The sequence below is a fragment of the Phyllostomus hastatus genome, unplaced genomic scaffold, assembly GCF_019186645.2.
Source record: "Phyllostomus hastatus isolate PE091 unplaced genomic scaffold, TTU_PhHast_1.1 phas_contig_40, whole genome shotgun sequence".
NCBI lineage: Eukaryota > Metazoa > Chordata > Mammalia > Chiroptera > Phyllostomidae > Phyllostomus > Phyllostomus hastatus.
The window spans coordinates 82,034,191-82,050,808 of record NW_025333872.1 but is presented as its reverse complement, the minus strand read 5'-3'; positions in this window follow the sequence as shown (position 1 = coordinate 82,050,808).

Below are 16,618 nucleotides of genomic sequence, written 5' to 3'. Positions count from 1 at the left end.
GCAACACAGGCATGTGCTCTGACTGGGAATAGAACCTGCGACCCTTTGGTTCACAGGCTGGCACTCAATACACTGATCCACACCAGCCAGGGCTAAATTTTAATTAATAAAAATATTGCTACTTAGTATATTGTAAATACGACTTTTCAAATCAATGATGGAAAAATTTTCATTCAACAGGTGATTTTCCAAGAATCAAATAGTCAAAAAGAAAAATAATATCTTCCTTCCCCAGCTCACTTTTAAAATTAGTTTCCAGGCAAAACAATGGAATCACTAAGTAACTGGAATTCCAGTGTGGGATACATTTTTCTTTGTATGAAATAGAGATAATCTTTAGATAAGGCATCTAATCTAAAACAGTTTAAAAAATCTATCAAAACACACAGTAATCTATGTGCACATAGAGATAAGAATATAGATTTTCGCAGTATTTAGCGCAGTATTTAGTTGAAAAGGAAATAATTTAATTTATCCCATGTCTATAAATAAAGAAATGGTGACAAAAGAAAATAAACACTTATAAGGTATTAATATATACTATAATTATATGCATATACATATGTCTATCATATATAGTAATATACTGAGTTTTTCAGCATATAGTAGGTGGAAAATGTATGGTTCCACCTAAATTAAAAATAAGGTTTTATATTTTAAATAAACTTTTCTTAGAGGAATTTTAGATATATAAAAATCACAGCACACAGAAGATTCACGTAAGTCCCAACCCAGTTCCCCAGTTAACATCTTACATTATCATTGCTCATTTCTCACAATTGGTGAACCAAAATTGATGCATTATCTGAATCTACACCTGCCTCTGATTTTCTCAGTTTCTACTTAATGTCCTTTTCTGATCTCATCTTGGATACTGCATTATATTTCATTATTGTTTTTCTTTATGCTTTCTGTTGTCATAGTCACTTAATCTTTTCTTACTTTTGAAAACCTTGATAATTTTGAGGAATACAGCCCACATATTTTGTAGAAAGTCCCTAATATGGATTTTTCTGATTTCTTCAGTTTAGACTAGTATTATGGATTTGGAGGAGAAGCTCCCATTCCTACTACAAATCAGTTGTACTTGCTGCCAGTGTGATTGATGTATCATGATGTTAAGCTTATGTGGCTATGGTAGTATTTGTCTGTTTTCTTTATTATAAAGTTATTTTTTTCTGCCTTCCATGCTCTTTGGGACAAAGTCACTATTTAGAGCCAATACATAGGGAATGGAGAGTTACGTTCCACCCTCTTGAGGTAGAAGCGTGTACGTTGTTTTCTTTGCACAAGAGATTTGCCTGTTCTCCCCAGTGATGTGTTTATTCAATATTCTGTTTCATATGAACTCATGAGAATTTGTTTTATACTTTGGGATATAACCAGGATGATTTTATATATTTTGCAGCTGAAATTGCTACAGCTTTGGCCACTGGGAGCTGTTGGGTTGATTTCTGTGTCCCTTTGACATGCACTCCTTGTGCGTGTATGTGTTGTGTGTGCATAGCATTCCCTTCCTTCCTTTCTGGCACTTTGGGATGCACCGGGCTCATCTTGAATATTTCTTAGCAAACCTCAGCATTGTCCAATTCTCTACAGAGCCCACAATCCCTTTTTAGAGAATGCTGTTAGAATCCAAGATCTGGTAACCAGTATGCTTGTTACTAGTGTTGTTTCTTTTAGGACACCTAAAGATGACAAAATAAGAAGATATGTGTGTGTACTAATCCATGAATACACATACTTACAAATGCTTCTGTAAGTATCATGTATGTCTATTTAAAGGTAAGCATGAAATTATACTCATGTCTCAAACACATGTTCATTAGTACATTGATCACCCCAGTCTTTTTCTCTTGCTTCTCTATAACCTTCTCCTTCAAGCACTGATACATCAGGCTCTCACCATCTGTCCATCATTTTATTGTTTAATTCCATTATACATAAATAGTGGGCTCAGAATTGTAACCTGCACTCCCATGTGACGCAGCTTTATCAGGAAGTGTACAGTGCTTATATCCCGTTTGCCTTTAGTATTACAGGCTGCACTCATTTCCAAAGTTATTTGTGTCATCATAGTTTTTCCTTCCCTCTTCAGTGAGGTTATTTTATGCATTTTTAATGCATTTAGTTTGTGTGTTTTTTTGTCATAATCTGCATTCCACCCTCGGTTCCACCAACCTCTAAATAATTTTTGACTGCATGAGTTAAGTCATTTTATGATGACTAAAAGTAATGTCATTTATTCACCATTGCAGTACCATAAAGAATATTTTCACCTCTCTAAAATAGTACCTGTGCTTCATCAAGTCAACCTTACACTCTCCCCAAGTACCTGGCATCCACTGATTTACATAATTTTCTTGCTGTATACCGAATTTATTTTTATCATACAATAATATTTCACTCTATGGATGGACAACAATTTTTCTTTTTCATTTTTTCACCTATTGAAGGACATCTCGGTAGCTTCCTATTTTGGGCAGTTTATGAACAAAACTTGTACAAATATTCATATGAAAGCTTTGTGTGAATGTAAGTTTTCAATCAGTTGAGTAAATACATGTGAGTATGAATACTTGATCAGATTGTACGGTAGGTAATACTACATTTGGCTTTGTAAGAAATTGCCCAACTGTCTTCCAAAATGGTTGTACCATTTACATTTCCACCAACAGTGAATGTGAGTTTTTTCTTCTGGCCCAACATCCTTATCAGTTTTTAGTATCTTTAGTTTTAGGATTTAACATCACTAATAGTTGTGAAGTGGCATATTAGTGCTTTCTAAATTGTATTAACATGACAAGTGGTGTCAAATATCTTTTCAAATCCTTAACTGCCATCTGTACATATCTTTTGGTGAGCTGTATGTTCATATCTGTGCCCATTTTTATTGTTTTTAAAATTTATTTGTTTAATTATTATTGAATTTTAGGAGTTTTCTTGTATATTATGAATATAAATCTTGCATCAGATGTGTTTTGAAAATATTTTCTCCCAGTTAATGGCTTGTTTTTTTTTATTCTCTTGACAGTGTGTTTTATAGCATAAAAGAATTCTAATTTTTATGGGACAGGGAAGATATTATATATGGTATTATAGTGATGGATACATGTTACTATACATTTGTCCAAACCTGTAGAATGTAAAAAGCCAAGAATGAACTCTTACATAGACTATAAATTTTGGGTGATCATGTGTCCGTGTAAGTTCCTCAGTTGTAACAAATACACCACTTCAGTGGGAAACTTCATAATAGGGGAAGTTATGGTTCTATAGGGGCAGGAATTACATATGAAATCTTTGTACTTTATTCTTAATTTCTCTGTGAACCTAAAACTGTTTTAAAAAGTAAATTAAAAATGTTATTAAGTATGTATAAGAATTGAAGAAGAAAAATTAATAATCAGTTTGGCTTGGTGGCATATATAAAACATTGCATTTAATAACTTTAAAATACATGTAGGACATTTATCAAAATATACAGGGGGACATAATATATGTCTGAAAAATAATAAAACTTTTAAAATTAATACAGTGTATGTTCTGTTAAAACTGGGTTAAATTATAATTCTATTACTGAAAGAACACAGACTGTACCCAAATGTTTGGGCATTTCCATGACATGCTTAAAGTAACTTGTGAATTCTAAAAGATATCCCAATTATGCTGTGAGACACAACTATAACAGTATTTAAAATAGAATTCCAGCTAACATGCATATATTAAAAAGAGTAAAAGTTGATAATTAATTGTCTATATTTCCAACTTAAAAGCTAAAACCAGAAAACAGACATACGAGGTCTGTCAGAAAAAGTCCAGCCATTGTTAACATAACAAGAATGATTTGTGCAATATTGATGTAACTTGGCAGCCAAGGACAATTGCCTGGAATACACATGTATGAACAGTGGTGACTTCACTGTACTAGTCAGTGGGGGTGGCAGATGCCATTGAGTGAGCATGTGTACTATGTGGCTGTTGCATTCAAAATGACTGAGCAAGTAGAAGAATGAATCTGCATCAGATTTTGCATTAAGCTTGAACATTCCTTCTTGGCAACTAGTCAGATGATTCAGAAGGCTGCAGCTATGGGCAACTGGTGATGGGCAGCTTTATCACAATAACACACCCACTCACGCATCACATCTCATGTAGAGATTTTTGGCAAAACTACAAATCTCGTTGGTGACTTAGCCCCGCTACAGCCCAGATTTGCCACCCTGTGCTAAAATCAACTATAAAAGGGAAGAGATTTCAGACTATCTTTGAGATTCAGGAAAATATGACAGGGAAGCTGTTGGTGATTGAGGGAACTGTGTGAGGTCCCAAGGTACCTACTCTGCAGGGGGCTGAGGTGTCATTGTCCTGTGTCCACTGTGTCTTGTATCTTGTATCTTCTTCAATAAATGTTTTGATTGTTCATATTACATGGCTAGATACCTTCTGGATGGACTTCAAATTTTAAGAAGGCCTGTTTGGTTTAATGCACATAAAAAGCTATTTACTATAATTAACCAGATCAACTGAAAAAAAAGTTGTGGTAACATTTGAAAAAAATATCATAATTTTTACCTATAAAAATGTAATAAACTAAAACCCAATGGAAGCATTCATAATTAACAAATAGTATCTTCAAGAATTTATATCTAATATCAAATTCAATGGTCAAACACTCAATCTCCTCCTTACTATCCAATGTTGGAATCAAGACTGAGATGTTCACTATCTCTGTTTTTATTTATTATCCAGTGTAATACGGCAACAAAATAAGAAAAGTAGAGTTTAGAAAGGAAGAAACTAAACTTGCATTATTTGTATATGATAAAATATTTATAGAATGTTAAAAATACAGAATTGAATTAATAAGTACATTAACAATTTTAAGCATGTCACTTACAATAGCATCAATGTGCATTATATATCTAGGAATAAATATAGCAAAAGTCATAAAGGAGACTCTTTCAAAACTATATAGACATTAAGGAGAGATTTTAAGGAGCAGAAAAATTGATGAATATGCCATGTTCACTGTTTATAAGCACAATAATGCAGAGGTGTAATTTCTCCTCAAATGAATGTATACATTAAATATAACCCCCCAAAAGAACACTATTTGAATGTGTGGGTATGTGAAAATAGTTTAGGAGAATCCAAAATTCATAAGGAAATATAGAGTCATGATTACACGCAGCAATTATTACGAAGAAAAGTTAAATTGAATTACTTACACTTCCAGGTATCAACATGTATTGTAAAGCTATACTGGTTAGGATACTGATTAGGATAAAATGGACAAAATAAAATAGAATAGAGCCCAGAAATAGATTTAAACCCATACAGCCCCATGTTATATAATAACAGTGACAATTCAGTGTGTCCTTACATTTTACATGAAAGTCAATTTCAGATAGATTGCAGATCAAAATGAAAAATATACCACAATAACATTTTTGGAAAAAAATATAGACAATTATCTTAGTGAACTTAGGTAGGTGAATGTTCATTAAATGGGACATATAATTGTGGACCCAGGAGTAAAACGGATAAAATGGACCACATTCCATTTGCAGACTGCAGTTCTCCAAAAGACACTATTAAGAGCATCTATAGAGCAACCTGTACAGTGAGAGATGATACTGACAGTGCACATATCTAAGAAAGAACTTTTAATTAGAATATATACAGAGCTCCTTAAAATTAACAAAAAATGTAACACGATCCATCACTAGTCCTCAAAGAAATGGAAGCGGTCATGCCACATTTATACATACCCAGCAGAATCACCGAAATGAAACCTATAATGCTAAATTTGATAAAAAACTAAAACTGTCAGAGGCTGCACGTGGAAAAGCACTTTTACAATTCATAAAACTCTCAGGCAGTCTTTACAAACGCTGAACATATGCATATCTATGACACATTCCTGAGTATATATCCAAACAAATGTGGTCTCACATGCCTTAGAACACATGCATTAAAATGTTTGTTATAATACTATTCATAATAATCCAGAATGCCTATCAACTATAAGCTGGATAAATAAATATTCACTCAAAAGAATATTCAGTAGTACACAGAAATAAGGGAGAATATATTACAAATACACAAAGCAACATGATTGATTCAAGTAATACTCTGAGCAAAGGCACTGGAGACAGAGGGTGGTATTCTGAATGATTTTCTTTAAATAAAGTATTTAACTTAGACAAATTTATATCTTAAAAAGGTAGGATATCATGAATATGGACAACAGAATGGTAACTGTGGGGAGAGGGGGCATAAGGGGACCAAATGATAACGGAAACATTCAATAAAAAATAAAAAGAAATTAAAAATAAAACTTTTTTAGAAAAGAAAAGTCAGGATGGTGTTTAGCTCTGTTGGGGGAAGGTGAGCCGTGAATGGAAGAGTGAATACAAGTCTTATGGGAATTTGCTAACATTCTGTTTCTTGATCTGGTTGAACTTAACCAGGTGTGCTAAGTTATGTATTTATGATAAATAAACTCTCAATTTAGTGGCTTAGCAAATTAAGTTATTTCTGTCCTCCCACAGTGTGCTTTCTGGACTGGTTTTGCTCAAATGTTAAATATAATTTAAGTAATTTCTATTAACATTTTTATTGAAGATATTTATGTGTTTATAACCTTTTAATGCTGTAATATATAGGTGGTGGTTAAAGCCTTTTAGGTGGTAGAAATCACCCTGGAAGGGAGAATAATGTAAAAAGACAAAAAACTCAGTAATTGGTTTCTTGGAAATAGAAGGCAGACCCAATTTTGTTTAGAACTATAGCTAATATTTTAAAAGATAGCAACATCAAACTAAGGTGAGCAGTCCTCTTACAAGAAGAAGCTTCTATAACCATATTCCAACAACCATGCTAAAAGAAAAGGCACTTCCTGATTACAACGATCATCTTTAATATAGATTCAACCTTCTCTACCTGTCATGTTTACTCCAGAGCTAATCAGATTTCCTCTCTTCCATCTAACTATTTCAGTACACTTCCCAGGGGAAATTTGAAGGCACATGTGTGATCAGTTCACGTCTAACACTTAAAACCCCTCAAGTATTCTGCTACTGCTCATGGGACAGAGTTCAAATCCTGTAGTCATTCCTAGAGTAGTCCCAAAATTTGTCCTCTACTTAATCACATAGCCTTATTGCTCATCTCTGTGTCTCTCAGGTTGAAGTTCCACGATTTTGGCATAATAATTGCTAACAGTTATACGAATCATGTATTCAATAAGTTTACACCTACTAATACGAGACCTGCTCTGTCTGGAATGATCTCTTGTTCATCAGGGAATAACTGATTTTGACAAGTGTCAACTCAAGTCATCTCCCTGATGATGTTTTACTGAACCTTATTATGTAGTACCACACATTACAGGTAATATTGCAACACATGACTATTTGTGGCACTAAATTTAATATTCCAGACTATTAGCTAGGTGAGTGCAGAGGGCCATTTCCTGTATTTTGTATGCTGAGCTTTCAGCTCCAGGTCTGGCACGTGGGGAGTGTAATGGGTCCCACACTAATTAGGATAAACTTGGCTGTGAGGAAGGTAGAATTAAAAATCGCAACATAAACAGGAGAGACATTTCCTTCTTTCTTCCACAAAAAAATTTGAGTTTAGGTAACGGGGGTTCTATGATGACTGCGTGTGTGCCCCTTGACCTCTTCCATTTCCTCTTCTCTACTTTTCCTCAATATCTCTGTCTTCCAAGTCGTCTGTTTCTCCTTCTTACTGTGTAACCCTTCTGTTTCCCCTAGGCTCTCCTGCTGCCTCCCCTTTTCTAATTTCTCTTTAACACACCTCTGCAGTCTGCAGCAGCACACTATCCTAGAAATCTTCCTTAAAAAGGGAGTCATAATGATGCAGACCAACAAGAAGATATGTCTGAGCATGTTGAAGTTAGGAAGGTAAACATTCAAGTTAAACAGAATACACATAAACAAAGTTTATACTGGTAGATATATCACTATTTATAATTTATACATGCAGATATATTACTATTATATGTATAGTCACTTACCACTCAGAATACGATTCTCTAATTTTTGTTCTACCAGAACTGTGTAAACACACATAAGCATCAAAATTTCTATGTTGATTCCTTTGATTCATATATTTCTTATCATACAGTAATTTAGTGAAAGAATAAAATAGCCTGTATTTAATGTTTAATTCTATATACATACAATCCTTAATCAGGTGATTTATTTTTGATTCACCAATATTCAATATATTTCTTAGCTAAATATATGACTAAGATGGAGTATTATTCCTTTTGTAATATTAATATTTCTGATGGCAATTTGGAGCTATTGAATTTGACAGACTTGGGTAGATTTGCCCACGGTCAAAAGGATGCAGCCCAAGCATCTGTTGCCATGGTATTTCACTATAGGCTATCTAGGCACTCTGTTTATTTTATTATTCTTGTGAAAGCAAAGTTGCTTTTTAAGAAATGAAAAACATTTTGAAAAACCTTGTATTTGAAAGAAAATAAAAATAGGTATAAATCATTGAAATGGTTTTTAAAATATTGTAACATTGGATTGAAAGATTCTTATGATACTGTTTCTCTCTCTCACACACACACACAAGAAATAAAAATACCATCTATTTGGATGATTTTATTTCACTTTCTTGTTTAATTCTAAACTATGTATATATGAGCTTGTATAATCTTGATGGTATTCAACATCCCATTACATATGACAGGCTAGTGATTCAATAAAAATTCCAGAAAACTTTATATCAAAGTACCTTATAATTAGATATCATAACCTCACAATTTTCACAAACCAAATACACCCATAGAACACACCCATGGAATCACATCAAAATACGAAACAACGCCTGTGCCTCTCAGTCCTACTCCCCTGCAAAGGAACCAGCATCTTGCCTTCGATCAACATTGATTCCTGTGGCTGGTGTTTGAATTTACACTAGTGGGGTTATAAACACTACAAGATATGTACTCCATGTCCAGCTAATTTTATCAATCTTATGTTTGTGAAATAAATTGGTGGTTTATGTATAGCATTAATATGTTGACCTCCAGGACAATATATTTTCTTGTAGAGATCATGGTTTCTCAGCCTTGGCACTATTGGTAGTTTTGACCAGAGAGCTCCTTGTTGTAGGGCTGTCCTGGGCATTGGATGCTGTTTAAAAACATCACTGGCCTCGATACGCCTACAACACTGCCCCCTTTTCCAGGGTTATGACGATTAAAAATGTTTCCCCACATCAAATGCCCCGGAGCCAAATTGCCACCAGTCGAGAAGCACTGTAGGGTAGATATACCAAAGTATTTACCAATTACTGGTTAATAGATTTGTAGGTAGTTTCCGTTTTGTTTTTTTTTTCATAAATAGTGATGCTGTGAAGTTCTTGTATCTTTTCTTGAATGTATACATGCATACATACTTTTGTTGAAGGTGTGGGTGGATTGAAATTGCTGCGTCATAAGAAGGTATATTCAAGTAGGTTTTTAAAGTGATCATACCAGCTTGTTGTATAGCACAATTGCAATAGTACCAAGTGGCTCAGTGATAAAACTATGTCATATAAGTTTAACCCATTTTAATGAGTCTCTCTTTTTATGAGTTCCTGATTGTTCAAGTCCTGACTGGCCGCAGTTCTCCAGTTATTAAACCCCTTTAAAAGTCATCTAAGTTTCTAGTTGTTCTGGGAGGGAATTTTTTTTTTACAGGGTGAAACGTAACTATTGATTAGTACTTTTACAGCATAGAGTGTGTGGATATGAGATAATAATGAAGTTAGTAAAAATCCTCTCACATTGTTTCTATGTTGGTGACTATTTTAATGTCAGAGAAATGAGTGATTGTAAGAGTGTTCTATATAATGCTCCAAAACAGACATTTTAGATTTGGATTTTTACAATTCAAATTTTTCTTTTTATTATAGTGTTTCTTTTTCTTTTTTCTTTTTTAAATTGTTGTTCAAGTACAGTTATCTTCATTTTCCTCCCCACCTCTTCTGCCACCCCACCCATCCCTACCTCCTAACCTGGATCCTACCCCCTTTGGCTTTGTCCGTGTGTCCTTTATACATGTTCCTTGATGACCCTTCCTGTATTTCCTCCCCATTATCCCTCTCCCCCCTCCCCTCTGGTTACTCTCAGTTCTCGTTTATTTTTAGTATTGTCTGAGGATTTAAAAAATTTTGTGTGTGTGTTTTACCGGCTTTTTAATGTTTTTAAATTTAAAATTTGTGCCAATTCTCTAGTGTAAAAATGTGACATTATATGAAAGTGAAAAATGATACTGTGACAGCTCTAATGAGCATATTTCTTATCTTTCTGATATCTGATGTTTTTGTTAAGCCATGTCAATTATCTGCCATGGATTATGTTTAAATCAAAGTATAATGATAAATAGCAAGAAAAGACGAGATGTATGAATCACCAGTTTTCCAAATTAGTAGCAGCGATACAAAACTCTGTGAAATAGATCATTGATAACTAATTACATTTATGCCTTAGGAAATGAGTTGTTCAATGTAGTTTTGAAATTGTATACATTTCCCTTTTACCTTATCTTTTATTTTCAGCATAATTCTCTTGTCACAAAACTAACTTTTAATAGACCAATGTGTTCATATCCAGTTATGTGAGTGTACCTTTGAGAGTTCTGATAATTATTATTGTTACATTACATTTATAATAAAATGTTAACATATACTTTTAGCCAGTGTTCCTTCGATTCTGTTACCCAACACAAAGCTCATAATAATATGTAATATAGGCAGACATAAGTGCATTATTCCTTCCCATTTTATGGATAATTGTGCTTCAGAGTTTTAAGTAAGATCAAAGAGTTAGAAGCAGCACTTTAAACAAAAGCCTCTGAGTTATTAGGAAGAAAAACTACATAAGAAAATACATTACATAATCAGCATATGGTCAGAATACTTATGTGTAGATTTTTCTTATTGAATAAAATAAATTGTGTGTATTTTAAAGTGTTTTCCTAAATTGTGTTGACACATCCAGAGTCCTGAATTACCTGGTATGTTGGGACACACGAAGTGTGAGACCAAGCTCTGCATTCACTAGTGAGGCCTGTTTGCTGTCTGCTACCTTTACTCCTTAGGAGGAGAAAGAACACTTACATAAGGAAAGTAAAGGAAATGCTGATTTTACAAAAATACATATTTTTCTTATTGTATATTCATTGCTGAAAGTATCTGAGTTAAAAACTATAAAACCCATATAATGATAAACTGTGATAAAAATACTACCAACTCTCTTATATAAACTTTCAATTTTTTATCCTCTCACCTTTGCTACCCCATTTAAATTCTTCACTTACTTTAATTTGCCCTCCCCTCCCCGCCCCCCCATAAAGAAAACACATTAGGCAATTCTGTCTTCTTCCCATGGTAAGTTACATTAGACATTGGGCCAACCTGTGGCAGAGGGATCCCACTAAAAGCCAACAAAGAAAAAGCCTGAAGCCACATAAAATTGTAAAAGGCATATTGTGATCATTCCAACCAAAGCGTCTGCAGCATGAGTGTTGAGATGGGAATCTCTGTCATCTGCACACTGTGTGCCAATCAGCACAATGTGTAAACCAAGCAAATAGTGACCAAAAGAGACTGGGATACTTTGTACTGTTAAACTGCATTAAGGTCCACACCCATTTAAAACTCTCTGCAATGTTCTTTCAATGCTAAGAATCACAGATACTTCCTTCAAATCGTGGACTACATTTTAAACTTATTAATAGTTTGTCGTGTGCCATAGTAGTTAGTTTGGGGACAGGGGGGTAACCTGGTGATGGCAGTTTTCACTGTCACACAGTCCTCACCTGTTTTCCTGGCACTAGAGAGTTAAGCCTTTATATTGCGCAGTACAGAGTGAATGTCCGGCTCTCTTGGAGTAACAGAGGATAATGGGGCTGTATGAAATTCTCACTTTGCATGGATCTCTGAATCATATAAGCATGTGAAGTCTAGAACTACTTTAATATTTGGAAATCATAAGTGGAGTAAATGTCATTACACTGAAATAACAGATACATAAGTGAATGAGAAAATAAAATCTAAATTTGATTCCAGAAAACTAAGCAAATGTGACCTTCATAATAGCTGGTGTCCTGCATTAACAGCACAGAAAGGAGGAAATATGTAATACTTTTGTAATTGAAACAAGATAACATATCAATTTTACCTCTTACCTAAAATGTTTTCTGTGGAAAATAAAGCACCAACATTTTTGTGCACATAATTTTTTAAGCATAAGTAGCCTTAACATGTTTTATAAGCCTTAAATTGAAGTTTTCTAACTTTAAACAATTTTATTGTGTTTTTCCAGTACCATTTAGTCCCCTTAGATCCTCTTTCCCCCTCCCCCACAATTGCCACCCTGTGGTCCATGTCCATGAGTCCTTTTTCCTTTTTGCTCAGTCCCTCCACCCTCTAACACCTGCCGCTCCTTTAGCTGTCATCCTCTCCATCCATGAGTCTGTCTCTATTTTGTGTTAGTTTATATATGGGTAGAATCTAATGAACAGGGTATTTGTCTTTCTCTGACTGCCTTAGTTTACTTAGCATAATGTTCTCCAGGTTCATCCATACTGTTGCAAAGGGTAACATTTTCTTCTTTTTTTACAGCCAAGTAGTATTTCATTGTGTAAATGTCCTATAGTTGTCTTATCCACTCATCTATTGATGTACACTTGGGCTGCTTGCATATCTTGGTGAATGTAAATAACACTGCAGTGAAGATAGGGGTGCTTATGTTCTTTTGAATTAGTGTTTTGGGTTCCTTCAGATGTATTCCCATAAGTGGGATTGCTGGATCAAAAGACAGATCCATTTTTAATTTTTTGAGGTATCTCCATACTGCTTTCCATAGTTGCTATACCAATCCCCATTCTCACCAATAGTGAACAGAGTTCCCTTTTCTCCACATCTTTGCCAATACTTGTTGTTTGTTGATTTATTGATGTTTTTTGTGTTATTTTTATTGCATGCATTAGAAGAGTAATATATTTTATTGAAGAAATAAATAAGTCCAAAACACTCATTTGCCTAATTTATTTTTCATATCATCAAAAGATAATTTTGACCACTTACCTTCATTTCTTCCAAACTGGCAAAGTGTAGTGTGATATTGTTTAAGCTTCATAACAGAGAAAACAGAAACTATATCAAGGCAATGGATGAAATGACTTGAATGTCCCATAAGTAATAGAGTAGATATTGAAGAATGATCTTCCATATAGCATATTAAGTAGAGGGGATTAAAGTGAAATAGAGCTCCTAGTTCTGTAAAGAATACAAGAAAAGATTTAATTTAACTTAAACTGTGTTACTTCATGAAATAATTTAATCAAATAAAGACAAATACTTGATGGTGATACAAAATCACTAGTATGCTGGAAGAGGCAATAAGACATTTTTGTTTCTTGATACTCCTGCCCCATTCACCTTTATTTTCTTAGTTTATACAGCATATTGGCACACACGGGTCATTTATCTTTTCTATTAGAAAAGAATCTGATTAAATAATGACCTCAGTCCAACTATGTATGCATGTGTATATGTATGTGTATACATGTATATATATGTGTGTGTTTGTGTGTATATATATACAAATGCATAAGTAGATACATATAGATAGGTGGGTGGGTGGATGTGTAGATGATGGAGGATATCTGGATAAACATGAAGAACTATTGGTTACATCTGAATCAAAAAAGGGAAGATTATTGAGAAACATTAATAGATCTTCTTCACATTCAGGATTTAGTTTTTGGAGCATGGGTTTGTAGAATATAAATTTTATTTTAAACTGGTTTTTACTTCAACAAATAACTGATGCAGATATGGTGAGAATATTTGATATAACTTTTACAGTTAAAAATATAGGAGTACTTGATTAAGAAAAATGTTGTGTATGATTTATTTATAAAAATAAATAGATCTGTCTTTTTATAGAGAAAAGAAATAGCATAATAAAATGCAACATTCTAAAAAGCATACAACTTTTATAGCCATCGTATGATTTAGCTTTAATAAACTTTTATTTTTTAAACTGGAAATGTCTTTTAAAGAAGAAAATGAACCATCCTTAAAATGTCTTAAATGATAACTTAGTATATTCTTATGCAACCCTTAAACATGTTGATTATGTAGATTATGTAAAAATATGGAAAATGTTAATGAAATTATGTTAAGTGAAATAAAAATATATACATTGTGTTTGCACACACCGTGCTAATTCTAGCCTCTAGTGTTTGTGTTTAATTTCATTACACTTGGAATCCTCCAAATGACACTGCATTCAGCCTAGATATTTCCCACTCCCACTTTAAAACTCATTTCAGTAATCAATCACTAGTCTTGAAATATTTATCCATTTTATGCTACTACAATACCTGATGGAGAATTTGTTACTTTACTTGTCACCTCACATGGTAATTACCTATGTAAAGTCTCTCTTATCTCTAGAATATTCCTTTCCTCAATGCAATGGTTGCCTTTTTCAAATCTGCAACCCTGGTACATAACACAATGCCTAGCACAGTCCTGAGCATCATGGAGAAGAACCTGTGACCAGATCACCCTACACAGTGAAGCATCAGGTCATGCATTCAGATCATCTCCAGAATAATTTATGGGAAAGCTTTAGAGCTTGCTGAGCCCACAGTATATCATACTACTGATTTTTTGTGATGCTGAGAATGCATTACAAGAAATGAAACCAACTGGCAGAAAAATTCTTAAAGATAATTAAAAAGATTAATGAATTGACAAGTATACACCCAAACAAAATTTTTAAAGAAATGTTAATAAATAGCCAGAAGCTAGAGGTAACCCAAATAATCAGTAATAGAGGAATGGATACACAATTGTGCTCTTTTCACAAAATGGCATCCTACTAACCAATAAAAGGAATAGACCCAAAATACATAAAACAACAAAGATAAATATCCAAAACTGACTTATACTCTGAACAAAAGAAGCTGGAAAAAAAAGAGTAAATCCCAATGGCTATGTCTACATAAAAACTATAAAGAAGAAAACCATCTATGGTGATATGAACCAGAATATAGATAGCCTCTAAGTTGCAACCAGGGATGGCCTGGGGAAGGGATGAGTGAACTCTTTGTTAATAGAAATATTCAGTATTTTGACAGGGTTGTGGATTGTTACAAGAACACATGGATTTATCATAACTCATTAATTTTCTGTGCCTTTAATATTCATGTAATTTATTATTTGTAAATTAAACCTCTTCAAAGATTAGAAAGTAAACATAAGTGTGTTTAATATATAAAATTTAAAAATCTTATTTTCAAATGTATATGGAAATGCAAGCATACAGATTAGACAAAAATAAATTTATGAGACTTATTCATAAGGTTTTTAAGAAGTACTATAAAGATACAGTGATCAAGGCAGTGTGGTATAGAGTAAGGATGGACAGATAGATCAATGGACTATAAGAGAATTGGAAATCTCCATAAAAATAAGATGAATATATATTTGAGCAAAGGCACCAATGTGAATTTAAAGGGAACAAAAATACACTGTATCTCCAATAAATTCCATGGAAATACCCACATTATCTGTAAGAAATAAATATTAAAATCAAACCAACATCACTCCATACACAGAAAGTAATTAAAACCTGAACATAAGAACAAGACAAACAAAAATTTGTACAAATTTTAGAAGAAAATTTGTACAAATGCAGCCTGTGACAAAAGTAAGTTTACAGTTGTGAGTACATGAAACAGAATTTATTATTGTATTGTTTGTTAATTATTATATTATTTTCCATATGAATAACTGAAAACCTATTTTGGCTATACTTTGTATTCATAACAGCTTGGAGTAAGCAAGGACTTCTTATGCAATACAAAACAAACCATTACACACAAAAAGAAAGTGTTAAATTGAGGTTCTTAAACATCGCAACTTTCTACTCACAGAGGACACTATAAAGAAAATGAAAAGGCATTACAGATTGAAAGAAAACGTTCACATTGTGTATATCAGAAAAACATTGTTTATACACGATATAGCCAGTCTTTATAAAACTTAAATATTGAAATAATATTACCCAATAACAAAAGGAAAAAGGCATGACCAGATACCTCAGGGAAATAAAATGGTCGATGAGCACAAGCAAAGATACTCACCATCAGTAATCATTAGGAAACCCTGAGTAAGATACCATTTCACATCTTCTAGAACAGCCAAACTGAAAAGATTGATAATGTGTTGAGAAGGTTGTAAAGCAACTGAAAATTTCACAAACTAGTATAAAATTTGTGGTTATAGAGAACGTGTTCATAAATTTTTATACATATATATATATTTCTATGTATTCCTGTATCCATGTATATCTATATCTATCTATATGGTCTGTCTTGAAAAATTCCAACATTGTTAATATAATGAGAACAGTTTGCCCCACATCTATGTAACCTGGCAGCCAAGGACAGTGGACTAGAATACACATGCATGAAGAATGATGACTTCACTCTTCAGTGGGGGTGGTAGACACCATTGAGTGAGCATGTGTACTGTGTGACCATCACACTCAAAAAGACTG